Source organism: Ornithodoros turicata, chromosome 2 (assembly GCF_037126465.1).
Source record: "Ornithodoros turicata isolate Travis chromosome 2, ASM3712646v1, whole genome shotgun sequence".
Taxonomy (NCBI): domain Eukaryota; kingdom Metazoa; phylum Arthropoda; class Arachnida; order Ixodida; family Argasidae; genus Ornithodoros; species Ornithodoros turicata.
In genome coordinates this window covers 105,047,458-105,069,495 of record NC_088202.1, presented here as the reverse complement: position 1 = coordinate 105,069,495, position 22,038 = coordinate 105,047,458, and the positions used below count along the sequence as shown (strand labels likewise).

At 44.9% G+C, this 22,038-nt stretch overlaps 1 protein-coding gene across 1 annotated transcript in view; it reads left to right on the top strand.

Annotated features, from left to right (window-relative positions):
- Positions 1–22,038, top strand: part of LOC135385908 (unconventional myosin-Ia-like) — a 138,065-nt gene that overhangs the window by 63,431 nt on the left and 52,596 nt on the right. The gene's annotated exons all lie outside the window — the stretch shown is intronic.

Here is a 22,038-nt window from a genome sequence, read left to right as displayed (position 1 = left end):
CTCTTAGAAGTCGGCCCAGGACGCACATTCCCCCAGAGCGTTAGTCGTGACGTTGCCAACATCTGTGAGGCCGACAACGGCGAGCTCTTTCAGATGCACCACCATCACCACTGGGTTAAATGCCTTTACCGGATTCGGGAGGGACAAATCGGGTGCCATTTTCAAATATGTAGTTGGAGGTGAAATCGGGTGCTACTGATGTATTCGGGTGTTATCGGGTTATTATGTTTTGCTTTCTGTCCAGCAAGCCGCTCGCGGTTATATCGGTCATATATCGGTCATCGGTCAAGTACGTATATCGGTCAAACACAGCTACCCCGCTATTTATAGGGACGAGCAACACATGTTGTAACATAAGACGTGCTTCGCACGCTTATTGGCGCACTCAAATAATATTTACACCACACATTCTTATAAATTGCTAGTAGATAGTACACGTGCTACGTGGTACGTACAACCTGGTACTTGATTGGACGAGAAATCGGGTATAACTCGAATTGGTCCTAAACTGATTCAGGAGGGGAGTCGGGTTTAACCCGAAAAAGTCAGGCCCTAAGTATAAGTCCCATTTCACTGACGTTTTTGTCGTCCGTGTTTTTCACGGAGATAAAACGGACCCATTAATTGGAGCCTATGGGGCTCGATTGCCCTTTGGTTCTATTTCTGGAGCAAACGGACAAATAATACGGTAGTGTGAAATGGGCCTAAGAAGGACTGTCTTAAGTTTTCATTTTTCCCTGGCACGATCCGCGATTATAATGCACCGCTGTTCGACATAGTGTCGGCGTCTTCGTTCTCGACTTTTATTCAGTTGTTGTTGCTCCAATGAGTTATTGTGCACTTTTGCTTTATTCTCCGTGCGTTCTTTTTTTTTGTGTGTGTGTCCTATTCCTGTTATGGTCCCTCAGGGGACCAAATATATTCTGAAATGAATAAATAAATTGCAATAGATTACTCATTTTTCCCCCTAGAGTGCACTTGGGCTTCACGTCCTGCTTGGGTCATTTGCTGCTTCAACGTCATTTCAGTGTTTGTGGCTTATGTATGGTGTATGCGTTGAAAGGAGAGAGGAAAAAAAATCGGTTACACCTGCCTGTGATCTAAAGACCCGCCAAAAAGGCGCGATTTTCTGTTGTCCTTTTTCTTGTCATCTGTGCAGCAGCGTTTCGCAGGTTTATTCTGTCAATGTAAGTTAAGCTTCGCAATTAAGCTTCGTCCCTACCCCGCCAACAATTGATGAGTTTGATATTCTTAACGATCTACAAAATTTAGGCAGAAGAATGCACCTACGAACATACTTTCACGGTAGCGAACAGATAGGTCGACCTCTTTTCAAAAAACCTTCCATTTGGACCCCGGACCCTTCCAAAACTAGCCATCAAATTGATAATTACATCAAAGCAGTCTTTAATGACATGAAACGCACACTAACGTCTTCAAGTAACAACATAAGTTGCAATTTGTCAAAATCAGAAAGAATTGCATTGAAAAATCTTAAATCTCGGAATGATATCATTATTAGGCCCGCTGACAAAGGCGGCGGCATCGTTGTTATGAATACCTCAGACTACATTAGTGAGGCTAACAAGCACCTGGTTAACCCTTCGTTTTACAGACCCCTTGATCATGACCCTACGGCATCGTTTTGTAAAATTATCAACAAAAGTATTACCGAGCTCCTTGACAAAAACCTGATTCCACGCAACATTGCAGACTTCATCAAACCAAAGAACTCCACACCTGGTTCCTTCTACCTCCTCATCAAAGTACATAAAGACAACAACCCTGGCCGACCGATAATTCCAGGCATCAACACACCGACTGAAAACATATCCCTTCTTGTTGACCACTGCATAAAACACATTCCGTTGCTTCTTCCATCATACGTCAAGGACACCAATGATTTCCTAGTCAAAATTAACTCGTTAAACGACCAATTTATGGATTTTAGTAACATGACTCTCGTTACCATGGACGTTGCATCGCTATACACCAATATACCACATGACGAAGGTCTTGGCGCCGTGGAATCTTACCTCTCTTCCTTCCCTTCTGAGATCCTCCAAACTTCCGCCATTATTCACCTTCTTCAACTCGTTCTCCAATATAATAACTTTACTTTTAATGACAACCATTTTGTCCAAGTGCATGGTGCAGCTATGGGATCACGTGTATCCCCGAACTATGCAAATATTTTTATGGGGCAATTCGAACAGAAAGCACTGGACTCTTTTCCGACGAAACCTCTAGTTTTTCTTAGATACATCGATGACATTTTTGTTATTTGGTGTAGCGATGAAGATTCGCTGCGCTCGTTTTTTGAACATTTTAACTCGGTTCACGATACAATCAAATTCTCTTGTAACCATTCTAATACCTCGGTAAATTTCCTCGACGTTAATATATCTATACAATCTGGGAAACTTATTACCGACCTCTACAAGAAGCCAACTGATAAACGTCAATACCTACACTTCCAAAGCCGTCACCCAAATTTCCAAAAAAGGAATATACCGTACGGCCAATTTACACGCCTTAAGCGCATATGCTCTAACGACAATGATTTTCTTGAACGCGCTAGAGAAATGTCAGTTGACTTTCAGAAACGCAATTATCCGCCGAAACTGATAGAGAACGCTCGATTAAAATGTAGTTTTTTGCAGAGAGATACATTGCTCTCCCATCAGCCTATAAAACAGCGCGATGATATCGCTTTCGTCACCGTCTACAACAAAACATTGAACAACGCTAGATCCATTTTTGAACGTCATCTGAACATATTGCACAGCGATGAAAAACTTAAAGATATTTTCCCAACTGCTCCAGTTGTAACTTTCCGCAGATCTCGCAGTATTCGCAACATCCTCACATCCTCCCGCTTAGTGCGACAGCAACCCGGTTGCTCTCCTTGCAATAAAACACGTTGTCAAACATGTCATTTCATAAACCCATGTACATCTATCTCTAGTAACGCTAATTCCTTCACATTCAAGATACGACACTCTTTACATTGCAATTCATTTAATTTATGCTATTTGATTATGTGCAAAAAATGCAACGTCCAATATATTGGTGAAACATCAAATTCCATGCGAGAAAGATTTTATGGCCACAAATCTGACATAATTAATAATCGCCCCACCCCTGTCTCTGTACACTTTAATGCATCGGGACATGACTTTAATACTCATCTATCAATTGTACTCCTTGAATCCGGATATACAAATGACATAAAACGAAAAAATCGCGAATCCTACCTGATCTCTAAATTTTGCTCCCTTCAGCCACACGGGTTAAACATATACGCTGGCCCGTTACAGTTGTTCAACTTTTAATTATGCTTCAAGTGTGTCGTCCTTCCGTTATCCAGGAAGTGTGGTTGTTGGGGGTGGATGTGTTCGCCGGCGGGGTGGCAGCGCGGCCGGCTGGGGACCGCGGAGCGACCTTGAGCCTTCCTCGAAACTCCTTGTTACAGGGAGCATCGGAAGGGTCGCCTTGCGTTTTTCGGCTGTCCGCGCTGTGAACTTTCCCCTGTTATGTGTCTGTGACACATGACCCTGGGCTATATTTTTTGGTCTTGTCCGGTCTGCTACTTATTTTACTTATTGTTTTTTCAACTCCCTCAGCTAGATAAGTGTCTTCGGTTGTGTTTTTGCTTGTCTATTTCCCTTTCTCCCTCCCTTTCTACTGGTATATATACGTCCGGTTGTACGGCTACTCTTTAACCTGATGAAGTGCAGACTCTGCACGAAAGCCTTGTTCACCTTAATTGTAATAAAGTGTTCCTACCCGTTTTTTCTTCACTCAGTGTAATCACAGTTAATTGGACTTTGGCGTTGCTTTTTACTTTGTACTATATTCACATCCTATTTCTTTATTCATTCATCTAGACATATGGAAAATATGGGCACTCTTGGTTATCCGGTGTTGAACAGAGAAAACAATGTATCCGTTGATGTATGAATTGCAACAATTTGATGCAATTTAAATTTAATGTGATTTAGAAACGGATCGGTCAACTGTTAGGTGGCTTTATGCTTGTTCCTCAGACATTTCTTTTTTGCATATCGCCTAGGATTTTGCAGCAAATTTTCCTGTTTCCTGGTATTTCCAGCAAAGCAGAAGTGCACCCAAAAGCGAGCGACCAGCGACACATCATACTGGCGTTGCCTTGTTTGCAAAAGACGGTGGAGGCGGTGGACGGGGTCCTGTGTGGTTTTATTGCACGTCATGTGGGCGGTGGGCTCGAAGGGTTTGTGTAGGGGCCCACGATCTTTACTTTGTCTGCTTAGTTCATTACAACGTGTCCCATCTTTTCCCACGCGATGTCTCGTCTTGCCACGAGGGTTGGGGCAATTTGTGACAATCTTCATTTTTGAATTTCTTGTTCTGTATTTATTTCAGACCGGCTACGTCCGTTCTGCATTTACAGGTCAGAAGCTGTAGACCCCTGAGAATGTGCCTATGACTAGTTTTTTTTTTTTTTTTGAGAAACCTGAAAAATAAAAATTTCATGTACAATTGCAAATTTCTGTCTCATCTTGCCCCACCTTTCCCTAGCCATGCAGAAGCAAGTGCCATTTTTATTCATTTGTAGCGCATTTTACTTTGCTGGCTACAAGTGCGCAGAACTCGTTTGGCATGTTTTCAGGACCAAAAGCCTTACGCACAACAATAGTACCTCGCCGGACTGACGTTAATCGTTTTCTGCACATTTCCATCGTCATCTGTACAGCGCCCTCACCACCATCATGATCAGGATCGCCATGGCCACTCCGATCATCATCGTCATCTCTCATCGTCGTCATGACTCTTATTAGACCCTCACTTCATCGTCAAAATATAATTGTTGTTGTATAGGCATCATTTTGCGATATACTCGCTGTGTGGCACCAGCTCGTATGATGTCGCTAAAATACACTTGTACACCATTACTTGGCTGTAATCGCTAGAATAATGTGGTTTCATAAACATGGCCACCAGTTTTCTTGATTGAGTAGATCTGCGTGCAGGCGTTATGTCGGTTTACCGTCTGCCACACGAACAGCTTCCTTAGAGAGACTGGTGCGTTCTATCGAAGGGTTCCGGAACGCGGATGATGTCTCGGGTATGTTGCCGTCGTCGTCCTCTGATCCACATCCATGGCCCAGCAGGAGATAGCATCGTCTCCTCCCCCAAAATCCGAGCATAGTCGTTCGTGTGTCTTTCTGCGTGCGTTGTCGGCCTTGCCCGCGGGTCGATAGCGAGAGAGGTGCCCGGCCGAGATTGCTGGCTTCCCTTATGCTGGCTTCGATCCATGTTTTCTGGCGTCCCGCACTTAGTCTTCCCACAAAAAAAAACTTTTTCTCACTGACTGCGTCGATCTCTTTCGTTTTCTTTATCTCGTTCTTTCTTTTTTCCGCTCTTCTCGAATTTTCTTGCGTCGTCGTAAATTCGATCGCTTTCAGAAAGCATTCGCTATCTGTTAGCTTTCTCCCTCGGCATTATTTGAAAGAGGGCAAACGGTTCGTTTTGCGGTTTGCCACATCTTTGACTGTCGAATGGCTCGGGGCCATCGGTGAACGGAAGGATATGTTCCCTTATTCTTTCCAAAGGGTCGTCGTCTTCAAGTATAGGTTTGACCTTGGAGCATTCTTTAATTTCCTCCAGACGATTTGGAAGTACAGACGGCGTCAGGAATCGATACAGTGATGAAACGGCTGAAACTTCTCTAGATCTCAAAATTTCAGAGAGGCAAAATATCAATTTGGACACGTTCTGCTAGGCATAACTATGAATATTCACACGCTTATAGACCACGTTTCGTAGTGAAGCAAATGAACAGTGAAAAGAGAGGAAAAGGTCGTCGCTAATCTCAATTATCGTTAAGGATCGAATTGGTGCTGATTACGTCCTTTGTAATGGTATTTGACGTCGGCTTTCATCCGTGACTGGGTATTCTGTCATGTAAAACGCGCAAGCTCAAAATTGACTGGCAAAAAAAGAAAAACAAACAAACAAAAACAACAGAACTCGACGTATAACTGAGCCTTCATGATCTTACGCCAGATTCATCCAATTTTACCGCGACAGCAGCAACCAGCCAGTTCGTTTATGTTGTGGGAAATCGTGACGAGGAAATAGGGTGGCGGTCGAGTTGAAAAACAACTAAACAAGACGCTAAGCAAGAAACCAAAACACGAGACTGTCCTCTCGTATTTGGTTCTTCCGTTCCGAGAACAGAGACGTTTTATTCTTGTACCAGCTGTAGGAAGAAGACGACGTAGGTTGAAAAACAACAACAACTATATTTGATGCAACAATGTTCGATGGCTGGTATTACGTTCGCTTGCGCCCGTGATGCTCGATCCAGGTGCGGTGCAAGATGCAGGTGACGAACACGTCGTTGCCAGCTTGTTCAGCGTACCAGCGTCGCAGTTCGTTCGCACTTTGTTGTGCATATGAACACCACATAACGTAGAAAATTCTCTGCTTACCCACTAGACATTCGGCGAGGAGATGAGAAAACATGGCTGAATATACTCGCACTCGCAAAATCATTTATTATCGTTTATGCACTGGTGAATTGAGTAACTTATTACTGCAAGTATTTATTTCCACGAATGTCCGTACAGTAATCTTTGTTCTAATCTTACTGAGGTGAAACACTTACTGCGCGCGTCGAATACGATGAGATGGTCTCCATTGCCATGGGCATAAAATCAGAGTGAGGTCAGATGTCACCCAATATGAGTGGTCTAGAAGACAGTAATAACAGTGAATTGATACGCTAGTGCTGGTGCGTTGCAAAAGTATACCGCGGTCCAATGTAAGATACGCGTAGTGGACCAGTATTGACAACAACGCTCGCCTCGCTGAGATTTATCACTAACGAAAACCGTGCATGGGTATACCCAGATAAGTGATACTCAGATAACTCTTAGTTTACATATTTACCAGCAGTACACACTTATCATTAGTGAATTGGAAGCAGTTCAAAATAGGGCATTGAGATTTGTAACATCTAACCATTCCATACTTGCAAGTGTAACAGCTATGAAACAGGATGTATAGGCATTTCATCACTTGAAATGCATAGAAATATAGCTCGATTACGCATGCTTCACTAATCGTATTATTTACAGGTTCCTTTTATGGACTTAGAACTGTCTCCACCGCCTCGTTCACTTATTCGTATACAACGTCCTTGCTATGTTGTCTGCCCCAGAGCGCAGACTTCAAGTTAAAAAAAAAATCATTTATACCTTTGTCAGTCTCAGAATGGAACAGCTTGCCACCTTCTGTTGCAACTATATCCAATGCTGTCCAATCCAGAGCTGTTTTATATATGTTTTGTAATCGAACTTTTTTTTTTTCTTGTCTTGTTTTCCGCCTTCCCTCGTTATGTAATGTCCTTTGGGGCCTTAAGGTATAAATCAGCAAATAAATATATGCATACATCGGCATCACAGAGCGCAGAACACGTTACAGGACAAAGCAGAAAATTAGGTACTCGAGCCACACTGCCACAGAAACAAAATTCGATCATGTGTTCCTCGCGACGGTTATAAAGGTGCGTGCGCGCAATGCCACGATTTCTATTGCTCCCGAACTTCATCTGCGTGGTGACAGATGATGCTATAATCTCACACTTTGGGGTGTGTTTTCCTCGGACGCTTTCAGACATATGTCGGCACAGTTCCCTTAGAACTCGGCCCAGGACACACATTCCCCCCAGATCGGTCCCCAGCTCTGTGAGTCCGACAACGGCGAGCTCTTTCAGCACCACCACCACCACCACCACCATCACACTTTGGGGAAATTACCATGGTCCAAATTAGGCAACTCTCGCCTACCATTATTCGAAGAAAAAATCGCTGTGATATGTTTGTGATTGGGAAACAGAAGGCGTCCCGGACATGCGACTACGTACGAGTACTAATGAAAGAGTTTCGTGTCCAATCTCTGTGCATTTTAGCCCCCTCTAGTGTCGATAACGTTTTCGATATGTGCGCATTGGGTGCCACTTTGCCGCTTATCCTGTGATAAAGCTCCCAGGCCCACCGAAGAAGCGTCGGCTGCGCGGAAATTGGTTTGTCTGGGTCATATAGTGCGCAAGCGTGTTTACCGATCTCAACTTCCGCGCTAAGGCTCTCGAAAACGCTTACACCCTTCCAACCAAAACGAACGTATAATGCATTTCGTAGCAAGTGGCTCAGTGGAGCGCAGCTATCACACAATCCGGAGACGAATTTGCTGCAATGTTTTATTCCCAAACATGCTCTTAACTCCAAAATATTTTTCGGTTAGGTTTATATCCATGGAACAATATAACGTGCCAAATATATCCAATGTCATCTTTCGTGAATAGACACTTCGCTTCGTTCAGAACAAATACGTAATCAACCAATCTCTAGAAAACTAGCTCAAAATTAATTAGATGCTCTTCAGATCTTCGTCATTTCATCATAATTTCATCATAATATCATCAGGATAACCATTAACATGATGAATTTCTGCTTTGACTTGTTCTGTCATCCTTCCAAAAATTGTCGGGCGGACGTTCGAAGTGACAACGCTTGAATTGGAACATTCATCACACAATGAAATGTTCACTTATTGGCATCTTGGCGTCGTGGCGTATTGATTGATTGATTTTGAAGAAAAAAATAAGATGGAGATTTTGACTTCACTAGTGTGAGGCCAGAGACTCCACATCAATTGCACCAGATACATTGGTGGAAAACTCCTGGAATGCTGCTGCTGCTGATTTTGTTGACTATTGCCGATGACTACGATGAAGAGGAGGATGATGGCGATGATGATTATTAGTGGTGGTGATGATGATTCCCACAAAAAACGTTTGCAAACACAGGGTTGTCACAAAACACACAAACACCCCGTAGTAGGAAAAATTCATCAGTGTAAGGAAGTTTCAAGTCTGCATCAATGTAAGGAATATCGTTCCATGTTGAACCGTGACCTGATGGTACTGAATTCTCTATGTCCCTGAAATTTTTCATTAGTTTTAGGAGATATACTATTGGAGCAGCCCTGTCTCAGGTTCTAATCTGAATCAGGACACCTTCCTAAGTTGCGTACCAGGTCGCGTGGTTCAGGGGTTAGCGTGCTGACCATGTCACGTCATGACTGGGAGGTACAGGTCCCGACAAAAGTTTACGGAACACGCGAGCGGTGTATTTTCTCCTCGGAACGACCCCCTGGCGGCAAGCGGAAGGTGGCGAAATAAGGCCAGTTCACTGCCTCAGAGGGGTGGACGACTGCGCTCTTTGCGACACACTGCGGTAGTTTCGGTATGATTACTGTTGCATATGCCCGCGAAGTGAGTTGGATTTTACTGTTGTGCTCGCCAACAACACGTGATTCAACGATTGTTGAGACAGCCGCTATCATCGTGATAACAAGGATGAATCATGCTGTCAACACTTTACAGAGTATTGCTTTTATTGGAAAGCTATGACATGTAGACAAGAGAAAGAAAGATATCTTGTAAACAGTTGCGTTATTATGGACGACGTGTGATGAGCTGATAAACAATTGACGCTGACATTGATAAACAACTGACGTTAGTCACTAGTTTGTTGACGAGCACAACAGTTAAATCCAACGCACTTCGCGGGCACATACAACAGTAATCATACCGAAACTACCGCTGTGTGTCGCAAAGAGCGCAGTCGTCCACCTCTCTGAGGCAGTGAACTGGCCTGATTTCGCCAGCTTCCGCTTGCCGCTTTGGTGTCGTACCGAGGAAAAGATACACCGCTCGCCTGTTCCGTAAACTTTTGTCGGGACCTGTACCAAGGTTCGAATCCCGGCTGTGCTGTCTAGGGTTTTTCCTTGGTTTTCCACAGACGCTGTCAGATATATGTCGGCACAGTTCCCTTAGAAGTCGGCCCAGGACCATAGCACGGCGTTTAGGGCCTTCGAAACTTACGATCATGATCATCGGATAAGGCGTGAGTTCGGGCCTTGCTACGAACTCACGTGAAGGTCGACATGGCGTATCGGTGAGCTCGATCATGCCGCATATTAATGCACTCACCGGATAACATCACACTTGTAAACAGAGAAGGTGTGATGTTATCTGGTGAGTGCGCTAACATCGGGCATGATCGAGCTCACGATACACCATGTCGGCCTTCACGTGAGTTCGTAGCAGGGTCCGCACGCCTTATCGGATGATTGTGATCGTGAGTTTCGAAGGCCCGAAACGCCGAGCTTTGTCCAGGATGCACCAGAGCGTCAGTCGTGACGTTGCACACCTCTGTGAGGCCAACAACGGCGAGCTCTTCCATTAGCACCACCATCCTACGTTGTCTCAATGTCTTCTTCAACTGATTCACGTAGCGCAAAAGGCCTTGGCCTGAATTTACTTTTGAGTTTCATCCTTCAAGCACATCATTCGGCATTTCTTCAGCTTACGGAACGAACGTCGTTACTTATGTATAGACAGTCCTTGAAGTAGCGAATGCAAAGAAGATTGATGTTCAACACCAAATCCTCGCTTCTGACTCACGGTGTCTGGAAGTTTCCTTTTAATCTGCTGCTCGTTGAACATTTGTAGGTTGTACGGTTCCTTGTCCAGTTCCGGTTTCCGAAGTTGAACACCTGATGGGAATCCGTTCAATCGTATTTTCAATCAAAAAGCAAATGAACTTTTCTTTTCTTCAGTCACAAAAACGTATGTAACTGCGTGTATCTACTCTTTGGTCGTTCGTTGCCGTTGGCTTACGTCCCCTTGCAATGTGACCAGTCTATTCACCACAATAGCGATCTTCCTTGTCGACACGACAGACACTTTCTGCATGATATGTGTTCTCACATCTGGATTCAATCTCCTTTAGAGGTTTTGCCTTGTACTCTTTCACCCACGCACCTTTTATCTTTCACACACACTCATATTCGGGGAAAGATCTCCGCCCAAGTATAGCCGAAATGCAATAGGAAACATTTCGTACTTCACAAACTCGAACTGATGTTTCGGCATACTGCTCCGATGATGGTCGGAATCAGTTCCTGTTGCATCGCTACAACTTCACTATGACATAGCACAACCCAGTTTTTCTACGCATTTTTGTTGACACACTATAACTGAATGGAATGATCTTCCACAGCCGCTAGTCACCATTGCAGATTTTAATGTCTTCAGAAAGGAGCTTGCGATTTTCCTTTGCATTCACTGGATGTCCTCCTTCACTTCACTGTTGTGCCCCCCCCCCTTTCCCATATAAGGTCAAGGTCATCAGGGTACAAGTTGCTTAGACACGCCGTCTTTCGCGAGGGACGTGAAATACGGGGTGCAGTGTGATGAGTTTTCATCGCGCGTTAAAGAACCCTCAGGTGGGCATAAGCAATCCACAGACCGACCGCTGTAGCGTCGCTCATGATCTCAGTTGTCTCGCGACGTAAAAACCCCAATTATATTATAAAAATAAATACCACGCAGATCGCCTGACTTATGGGGCCGCCGTTCCAGAAGCAAAGTAGCGCTTTCTTGCACCTTCCTTGTTCCTTGTTATTGGTCTATGGTGTTTAGTAAGATAATATGCACGCTCCTCCTTGAGCACGCGCGCCTGTTACCCTGGATATCGAGGATTGAAACCACACGGAGAAAAACAACACGGAGAAAAATCATAAACTTACTAGAAGGAAATAGAATCAGCAAACGAGTTATTTCAGGGTAGAGGTACCCTGAACAAATCAGCCATATAGCACTACTTCCCTCCACACAGTCAAACTGCAGGCGTTTTCACTGGATACCCTCTATGGCACGAAACCAGAGCATGGCTTCGGGACATAAGATTAGTACGAACCTTGGTCTACGAGCCTACGTGGCAAAAGGATTCCCTCTTTCGATGTTGTTCAAGCTTTTGCTTTCACTTAACACAGTATTGTGTTCATCCTCCCATGTCTCATTGTTACACAGGGTGTTTATTTTCCTTCAACACAGTTTTTTGTATATAGAAAATACTATGACAGCGGCATAGATGCCGTTCCTGCAGGTGGGCTATACGGCCTGTGTCGAAGAGGGTATGTAACTACTAGATCACTGATTGCCTAAAATTCAATGATTAGCATTTTTATTAGAGGTTTTCGGGAAAATATGAGACAGAATTAGAATGGAATCATTCATAAGTCAATGTGCCTTTTAAAAATCCTGAAACTACTTGAAACTAGGTTGAAATATTCATTGCAAAATTTTGCCATTGAATGCGCTGAAACCGAAACAAGCGCGTCTCGAGCGCGTGGAGAACAACGCTCCGTCCACGTCGGAGGGCCACGTGTTTTGGAGCGATGGAGATGACTGGAGCTCTGATGTGCTTTTGCAGACCCAGTTTCGCGACCCAGATAAGCTGCAGGAGGCGAAAGTCGTGTCTTCGGTTTCGGTTTCGGCTCATTTGCATTGCAGATTTTGATGGTGGATACAGTGCATTCCCGTTTTGGAATTGGGAAACTTTAAATAATGACTGACTCGAGTTCTGCAATCTCACATTTGCCCGAAAACATCTAATTACAAGTTAGTTGATGATGTTTATACAATTAGTGGTTCAGTAGTTACATACCTGTACCACAGAGTGTTCGCTTGGCCGCATAGCCCATTTGCAGCAAGGGCATCTACGATGCTTTCCCAGCTGTTTCATAAAACATTGCATTTAATAACAATAAATACACTGTAAAATTAATAACGAGCAGATTTTACTTGCTCAGTTACCACTGCCTTACTTGTTTCGCTTGCAAATTATGCCCGGCTTTTGCCGCTCGCAGCCCGTGTAGTATTCTTATCTCTATAACGAACCCTGAGACTGGGGCAAAGCATACAAACCTGTATAACAAACATGTGTGTATGTGTACAAACCATGTATGCTTTGCCCTAGTCTCAGGGTTCGTTATGAAGATAGGTTATCACCAGCTCGCCTGCTTTTTAGTCGTTTTTAGTATTCTTAGCCGCTTGTGACAAAGATAAAATATAAAACACAGAAGCCTCCTGTTCACGAGATCGAAAACGGGGCTCGTGAAGCTCCAATTACTGCTAAACAACGGCCACCACATGCAGTACACAATAGACAGTTCCTCGTTCAGTTCACCAGAGCCGCGCGGGAAGAAGCAGCAAGAGCACGACATAATGGATCCTTCCTAATAGATGACCGCTGGAAATGGACTCTTGCCGGATAATAACCTGGCACGGAAAACGCTCCGTTGTCTCCGCTAGTTTATAACGGCTAATAGAAGGACACGAATAAAATGTATTCAGTGATGAGCTGGAACGACCGTAGCAGTCGTGGATTATGAAGGGGCAAGAATGGAAGCGTCACTGGGTCGCGCTCAGAACGTTTTTATTTAGAAGAGCGCAAGAAAAGGAGGTCGTTTACTGACGGCTCGCCACAATATAAGCTGCGGTGGGTGACAACATTGAGAAGAGGCGTCATAAAGATGATAAGAGGAAGGGGAGTGGCCAGCGAAAGCATCAAGTTGAAAGAGGTCAAGTGGGTGTTGCCCAAGCTTTTGTTGGCGTCTTTAAAAGAACAGGCCGACAGAAAACAGAAGGAAATCTCCGAGACCCCAATGTGACGGAGACGCCCGTCTCCTGAGGTTATTTATTACAAATCATATGTACATGTATAAATAAACGTAAATTTACTGTGACCTTCTGTTACGTTGGGAATAGATGAACGTGTGTAATGCTATAATAGGCTGAAAACGAAGCTTATTTTAACGTAAGTTGCATGATCGTGTTCTGCCCATATTATGCTTACAACTTTCTTAGCTTACAAAAATAATGCATTCAATGCAAACAAGCTATCCTTAATGCCGCTGTAGCCCGCCGAAGCGCTGTAAACAAACGTGTATGAGCTTAATGCGACATTTTAATATTTTTTATGCAAATTCATGGGCAACGAATTCGCAAGTTCAATGACACCGAAAAGGAGAGAAAAGGAGTGGTGCTCTCATCTGAACGGACGAGCCGCGCACCTGAACCAGTGAGACCTGAACCGCGACTGCGCGTTTACAGTCGGATAACATTTATTTCTAGTAGGGTATTTTGCAACGTCCAATCATCACAATGTACGGAAAGTTTAGGTGCATGGGGGGGTCGGTGGGTGTCTTACCAATTGCAGTGCTTGACATTGCAGGAAGACGACGACCGTAATGCCTCCCCTACGCACTCTCACTTTCGGTACAGCCTCAGGACAACCTTTATTGTGCTGCTTGGACTTATACATTCCTTAACAGAGGCGAAATCGTTTTCCCATGGGGGAGGGGAGGCAGGAACAGGGGAGGGGAGGGGGGGAAACATGAAATAACATACTCTGGCGGGATTGGCGAACAATGCGGGCCAGAGCAACATTTTCGGGTGGCTGGAATACTCTGAGGTATGGGGAACTGCTGAAATAAAGAATAAAGAAGAGGAAAATGCATTTTTGGCAGAATAATGGCCCGTGTCATTCTCTCCGCGGGACTCCCCTCCTACCAATGTGTGCTGTCACTGAGCGCTGTATGCGTCTTCAAGGGAACCTTGGGAGTAGAAAAAAAAAAGATTCGCGAAAGGCTTGTTTTGGGTAGTTTTGCGAACAGTGCAAGGCAAGAGCAGTTTCGAGAGTGGGCAGAGTGGCGACGGGTACAAACGCGAATGGATTGTTTTGAGAAAAACCGGTAGGGGTTGTTTTGCTCCGGGGCGCAAGGCGAGGGTGTTTGGAGAATGGGTAGAAAGGCGACAGGTACAAACGCGAATGGGTAGTTTCGATATACACCCCACACTCTTACTCTTACCCTGCGGCACGTGCGGCGTGTCGCCACACAAATATATAGGCTAACTCACACTTGGTGTATATCTACTCCCAATTATCATTTTACATGCTTAGTGGCACGAGCCACCAAATCACTTTCAACTCACATTACTGTTTTTGATGAGCGCAACAACACGAAAACTATAGAACAATTGCCCGGAAGGGTTCGCTTACAGAATGTTTAGAAAATGTCTGAGGCATAATGCCCCCTTTTGTTTTCAAAATGGCAAAATTACTCGGTCCAAGATCAAATCCAGCCCACCAACGCTCTCTCATAACCTTTCTGGGCAATGTTGAGCTTCGGTCCCCAGTGTTCCGCTCATCGTTATACAGGGTGGGTGCAGATAAGGTTTCCCCACATTTATGCACGTATGGCGTTCCCTGCTTACCGCATGAACTTCCGGTGGCGCGGGATGACGCATTTATCGGATGAAAACAAACAAAGAAATCGTAGTAACCAAACTCCACGTAACAAAAAAGTTATCCATGCAAACGTTGCTCTCCGTGCATCCCGATTTTCCTACGCAGAAGTCAGTATGGCGGTCACGGCACAGTTGCGTCTAGCTACCGCTAGGCGTACCAGATCTCGTTTTGTTTCTGCGTGAGCGGCACCTCCAGCGGTAGGGCGATGCAACTGTGCTACACTGCCATGGCACATTGGAAATACTCAGAGCGAAGTTCGCGTTGCTAACGATTTTATTGCCCAAAGTTTGGTTGCCACGAGTTTTTTTCTCGATTTGCACCGCATAAATGCACTGTCGTGCACCGCCGGAAGTTCGTACGGTATGCAGGGAACGCGCTATGTGCGAAAATGTGGGGCTACTTTATCTGCACTCACCCTGTATTTTCACAAAATTCCCGGCTCAGAATACCGCCTGCTGCGATGAAGCACACCAGTCATCATCATCGCAATAAAGTTGTTGTTGTGCACGCTAACCAGGAATTTTTAAATGGTGCACAGGATTAAGCCAATTAAATAACGGTACTCTTGTTTAATATGATAAACTAAACTAAAATTGAAACGCGAATTAAAATGTAGTTAAATTTTTTTTTCTATAGCTTCGAAGAAGTTGCATAATTTTGGGAGAAACTGTGCAGTCAGCTACAGCGCAGGAGAAAAAGTGACGCGGAAACCCGCATTCAATGCGAGCGGTATCTCGCGTTACATGCTGCCCAATGCTCTCACTTTCTTATCGTCAGTTCCGTTATTATTATTTCTTTTTCCGTTTCGATGCGTTTGAAGTTTGATTCCGTTGTGTTTGCTTGGGTTGCGTTTTTCAGGTCCTTCTTGCAGAGCTCAGTACCCTCTAGTTAACTCCACACTCATGATGAGCAACATCTAACTTCGTCCTATCATCGTCCCATGCCGTATCCTGCTGTCCTAATTTGTTGCTTTCCACTCTCTCTCTTTCTTCTGTGCTTAACGGAAATAGCGTCCCTTCACTTCCGTCAATTGTGAGATTGGCAGACCTTGGTGGCGCTACCTTGCAGGAAATCTTAAAGCGACAGCTGGTGTAGCTGGACAGAATTTTGAGAAATGGTGTCCAGTACCGGTAACTGTTCTGCGGAGGAAGCAGAAACATTCCTTTTCGTTATTAACCGCCTGAGTTACGACAACCAGGTTATTGATCAATTGGTCTAGACAGAAGTACCTTGTGGATGACGTGCGTTCGTTGTCACCAAAATAGGCACTTCAGCCTTACTTTTCGGTACACTTTCTTCGATGGTGTTTGCAATTAAACGACACAGCGCGCCAGGAGCGTCGGAGGCCCCTCGCCTCAAGGGGGGACGGGGTTGAAAGCGATCCCTGTTTAGGTGTTTTGGCTGCGCGCGTTGAAACGTGTGTGCCCTGAAATACCACAATAACACTATATTTTGTTGACGATGAGCGGGTACCGCATCACAACAGGCGATCTGAGGTACAGCTTGGGACAAAAGCCTACGGAACATGGCACTGGCATATTTCTTCATCGGAGCGCATCGGAGTGCCCCCCGCTAGGTATCAGGAAGAGATCGAATAAGAAACGGACTGGCTATTCTATCCATCTCTCAGTATGTGTGTCCGCTCCTGTTTGCTGCTAGGCTGTCGCTCCAATGGAGAAATACGACACCCCAGTGTTCCGTAAACTTTTGTCCCAAACTGTACCACATTTCTTCTACAACTCTTCAAATAACCAATGTAACAGACCTTTATCGGCCTTGTTTACCACTTCGTCAAGCAGGAACACAAATACTCGATCTCTGCTTTGTGCACTCAGCCTGATAGCTAACGTTTGCATTAACCTCGACCCTTTTATATTTAATTTCGTTCACTACAATGTTCTTCCTTCCACTCACACGCTGAAACAGAACGCAAGACGTAATTCTCTAGCAATATGTAAAAGTGTCTTCATGCGTACCTTCAGGGCACCTAATCATTAGATCGGCAGAGCGTTTGAATACAAGTGTGTCACTTGTTAGCAGCGATAAATAAACTGCCAACTCTGTCAGAGCGTGGCTAGTTCGACAAGCCACGGGTCATGTTGGCGAAAGGCGATGTGTTTGCCGAAAGGCTGAACAGCATCGGCAGCCCTCTGTTTGCTCTCTGCTCGCTGGCTCCTCGGCGGCATCCCCGTATAAAAAGCCCTGGAGACACCCACGGCGGTTTCTCGAGCTTTCGATTAACGCGAAAGCTTCGATAGGCTAAAATTTTCTGATCGCCGTGTTGGCCAGAATAAGTGATAGCACTCGCAATTGTTTGCAATGAAGCAAAAATGAATTGTTATTTATTTTACCTTGTCGTCGTAGCTCGTGTTGCCATCTTTGTTTGACCCGCCTGGTTGTGGGAACTGTAGCGAAGAGAACTGTACCGAGAATGAAATAGTGGCTCTCAGGTGATGCCGCAACATTTACACACATGCACGCACGCACGCAGACAGACAGACATATAATGATGATGTGTGATGGAGATTCTTCTTCATCGTATTACTATCCCTTAAAGGAACTGTAAAGTGAAATATAACCACAATGTTTCAAGATACCATCATGTAGAACTTGGCTGTGTGATCATATACACACGTCATCAGCTCTCAGTTCTTCATACTTATCGCACTAATTAACTTTGAACACTTTTAGAAACTGAAAGGTGGCGACCCTCAACGTTCGCAAAGAACAAAGTTGGAGTCGGACCTGGATTGACGGACAGATATCACGCGATATTGGTGTACAACGTAACGCATTTGAGACAGATTACTAATTATCATTAGACTTTTTTTTTTAGAACAACAGCAATTCTTGAGAAATTCGGTTTAAACTGTTAAAAGAGGTACTAAAATGCAAAAACAACTTGCTCTCAAATGAAAGTCCGAGTTTCAATTAGTGCAATTCAAACAAAATTACGTAGTTCACGCAACGATACCGTTTAGAAGAAAAACGCAATGAAAACAGAGCTGTCTTTGGCGGCAACGAATGGGATACCCAGGAGGCAAAGATTGGCGGCATCCAATAAGACAGCACAGGAGAAGCGCGCGCATACCTATCGTGCGTGTGTGGGTTTGGAACGGGTCCGATCGTATAGGGTTCCGCATGATGCACACTGCTGCATTTTTCAATACCGATTCACTGAATCGTAGCCCACAACAGTTCTCGCAAATGTTCCATTGACAACATTTATCTTTACGTCCTTCGTAGAGCGACGCCAGTCCGCCTTGCAACGCGCACTATGTTTTTAACCGAGACTGCTACATGTCGTGGCACGCGCGTGCATGTGCATGTTCGACTAAAAACACAGATGCACGAGCTGAAGCGTCGTTCACTTAGTTCTCTGCTTAGCGCCGAAGCAAGAAAGCGTCCGGTATAATTCTTATTGTAGCTTCGAAACGGAATCAGTTCTGAATTATGATAACAACTATGAAATTAAGGCGGACTCACTTCTTAAGAAAGTCTGTGGGGGATTTTTGTTCGCAGGGTTCTCGTAAACCTCGCTAAATTTCTACACGAAACAGGTACAGGCGTGTTCCCATCTAGTTTATCTAGGGAATGACGTATTTTTGAAGGACTGACGCGATCCACTGATTATTGGTGAATTAAAGTTAGTCAGGTTTTCAATACATGGGAGTCTAAGGGAGATGCAACAAAATCGCTTCTGTCGGCCCGCCCGCCTGCGATATTTGGGGCAAAATGATTTCAGTCCCTACAGTAACAGTCCAGGAGTTGATTGTAATCAATAAGTTCGAAAAGCTTACTGCAGTTTTCCAGATCCCTGCGAATGAAAATAATGGTTTTGTCGTTTGCTAGCATTTTGTGCACGCTCGCGATTACATTACTTCCTTATAGCGCGCGAGGAAAGCAAAGCGAAGGAAACAGTTTTGCAGAAGAATTTTGAAGAAAACACTGCAGCCAACTCTCTCCGGAAGCGAACGTTAACTAGATCGCATGAGTCCGCCTTAACATAGCGTGTAACGTAATTTGAAGTGCACTCGTTTTTGCATTTTAGTGCCCCATTAACGGTTGTAACGTCCAAGTTCCATGCCTGCGAGGTGATCTGCGCCATCGGTTGGCCTTTCTCTCTCTCCGCGTCTCTGTGTCATCTGCTGGCTGTATCGACACTGTTTGCAAAACCTCGCATCCAAGTTATTTAAACGAATGTGTTTTTTTGCGCTCTTGTGTTCCGGAATGCACAAACCGTGCACCTTCAGAATGAAATCCTTACTGCACTCGCGAGAAACGCACTATCTCGTCTGATGCATCGTCTTGTTGCTTCCGTCCTCAATAGATGGCGCGCGAGTCGCCTCAGGGTTGGTGCGCTTCTGGAGTCCGCTAGCTCGCTTTGCGTAGCCATCTTTGAAATTCGATTGCTGAAAAAAAAAGCTCAATATACAGCAAAACTATTGCGTATCTGAAGCGTTACAAGCTTGACAAGCTTTCAGAAAACCATACGGTTACCATAGGTTTGCCATTTACTTTACAGTTCCTTTAAGACCCGCCTGAAACATTGCCAGAGGTAGTTCACTAGCAAACCTGATTTCCGGCGGACTGGATTCAAAAAAGCGAAGTAAAACACAAGCATATATAGACATATCAAGCAGACACAAGCAGACATATCAAGTCTACTCGCCGAGAGAGCCGAGGAGAGAGATTGCTCGGTTGCTTCTCCTCCGCACAATCTGTCACTGCAGTGAAAGCACGCTTCACAGGAGACCAGGCAGACGCACACTTTGTCTTGCTTCACTCCGTATTTGTAGAACACATTCTGCACTAGAAAATAATCCCTACACTAAATCATTGCACTTGCTATACAGTTGGTAAGATAATGCGACGGAATCAATAGACTCCTCATTTTAAAGTCTACGGAAGAAGGAGCAAAATATCGTCCCTAGTAACTCGCTCCAACCAACTTCCGCGCGCAATTCGCGTCGATACACCATACAGGACGCGCTTGGCTGCGAAACAAGAAGTGACGATATGAGCAAGGACAATGGCGCTTCGTCCCACGCGATACACGGTAGCAACAACGCCGGCGCTTGTTTCTGCGCTGTCTTGTGTGATCGTTAACGTCGCCTGATGAATAGATAGCGTCGCGGACAGCCTCACGCCTTGGCTGGCAACAACGGGCCACTGTTTCGGTCATTTATTAAGGAGGTGGCGGATTCTCAGATAAGAATTATCGGCGCTGGGCGGCGCCGCCAGTGATTGTCCGCCGCCGCCAAACGGCGTGTTCGTTCCTTGGCACCGCTTCGTCGCTTTTGCTCCTGTCAATGCGTCGTCCGTCGCGGTCTTTTCAGCTTCAATCCGACTCGACGTTCGTATTTTCGCTCGTCGCAGGATCTTCTCCTTCATCGATTGACTCTCGGTTGAGGCACTCTATACGAGGGTGAGGCCGCCTGCAAGCCTGTGTTTTTTTTTTTTTTAAATCTCTCTTTTGGAGTTTTGTATCGGCTCAAATCTGTGGGAATGCTATTTCTGATTGATTGTTTGATGCGATAGTTGGACGCATTCAATGCTGAGCTCACCGTTGTGAACCTAATAACAATAATAACAAATAAAAAAAACAGGAACCACGTAACTCGTAGAACCTGCGCATTCAGTCCTAAGCTGACGCTTCTGTCCTGCACAGATGCGGCTCTGCGTCACGAAATTATTCTATTTCTATTCTATAAACCATTCTATTTTAGTTTGGCTCTGGGACCGGTGATTAGAATTATCAGATGGGAGTGACACGTTTCTTTCGGTCGCACAACTCAACACGGTTTAACGTTGAGCTGTAACGATTGATTGATTGATTTTTAAAAGAAAAAAATGGAGATGTTAGTCCCGAGCAATTCGAACTGGCTACTCCGGGACGCGTTATTCAGAAAAGAAGAAAGGGAAACTACACAAACACTTTGAAACGGAACAACACAAAACTTGGCACCAAAAGCAATAGTGTAGGAGCTGTAACGAGATTCGTTAGTAGTTCGCAGGTTGAGTAACTTCTGAAGCATCTTTTTCAGTTTGAAGCTGGGAAGGTGCAATTTCTTCTGCAGCGTCATTTCGACGTGGAACTGTTCCTCCTTCGCCACGTGTGCGTATCCAGAGTCGGGATATCGTCTGCTTCAGTCAGTTGGCGGAGACGATTAGCGTAGTCTTTCTGTGGTTACCAGTGGCTTCCCGTGCGGCTGATAGTGAATCGTCTCCATAGCTATTGCAACACCACCTAGATAGAAAAAGCCTGCTTACTCGTCGACGTGACGTAACAACTAAGAGTCAGCCAATTAAGATCGTGTTTGCAATGGTGGTAGCCAATCACGACTGAGCTTTTAGCGGTCGTAGCCATGGAGACGGACCACAGTCGCCTGCGAGTAGTGATTGAACGTCCCCGCGTACTAAATGGGAGAAACTTAAAATAAAGCGCAAAACGGTCCTATATCTTTCTCAAGACTCATTTTCTGGAAAGCGTGTCGCACTTTCTGCCTACACATTCGGGTCTACAGGTTCCAAGTTAGCTGCAATCATTTGCGAGTTCTTGAATTCGAAGAACGGCGATTCGCAGTAGCAGGCGAATTCTGACTTTATATGTCCGCGTAGCGAAAGAGGGAGAGGAGGCAACAAGCAGGCCTTCTGTATCTAGGTGACGTTGGCTACGCCCGCCGAAGCACGGTCGGGATTCACTCTAATGACACACACACACACACACGCACACACACACACACACACACACACACACATAGAAATACGATGATGAGATGGGGCTGATGCCTCACTCTAATGAGTGGGTCAGGCTCTACAGATACTC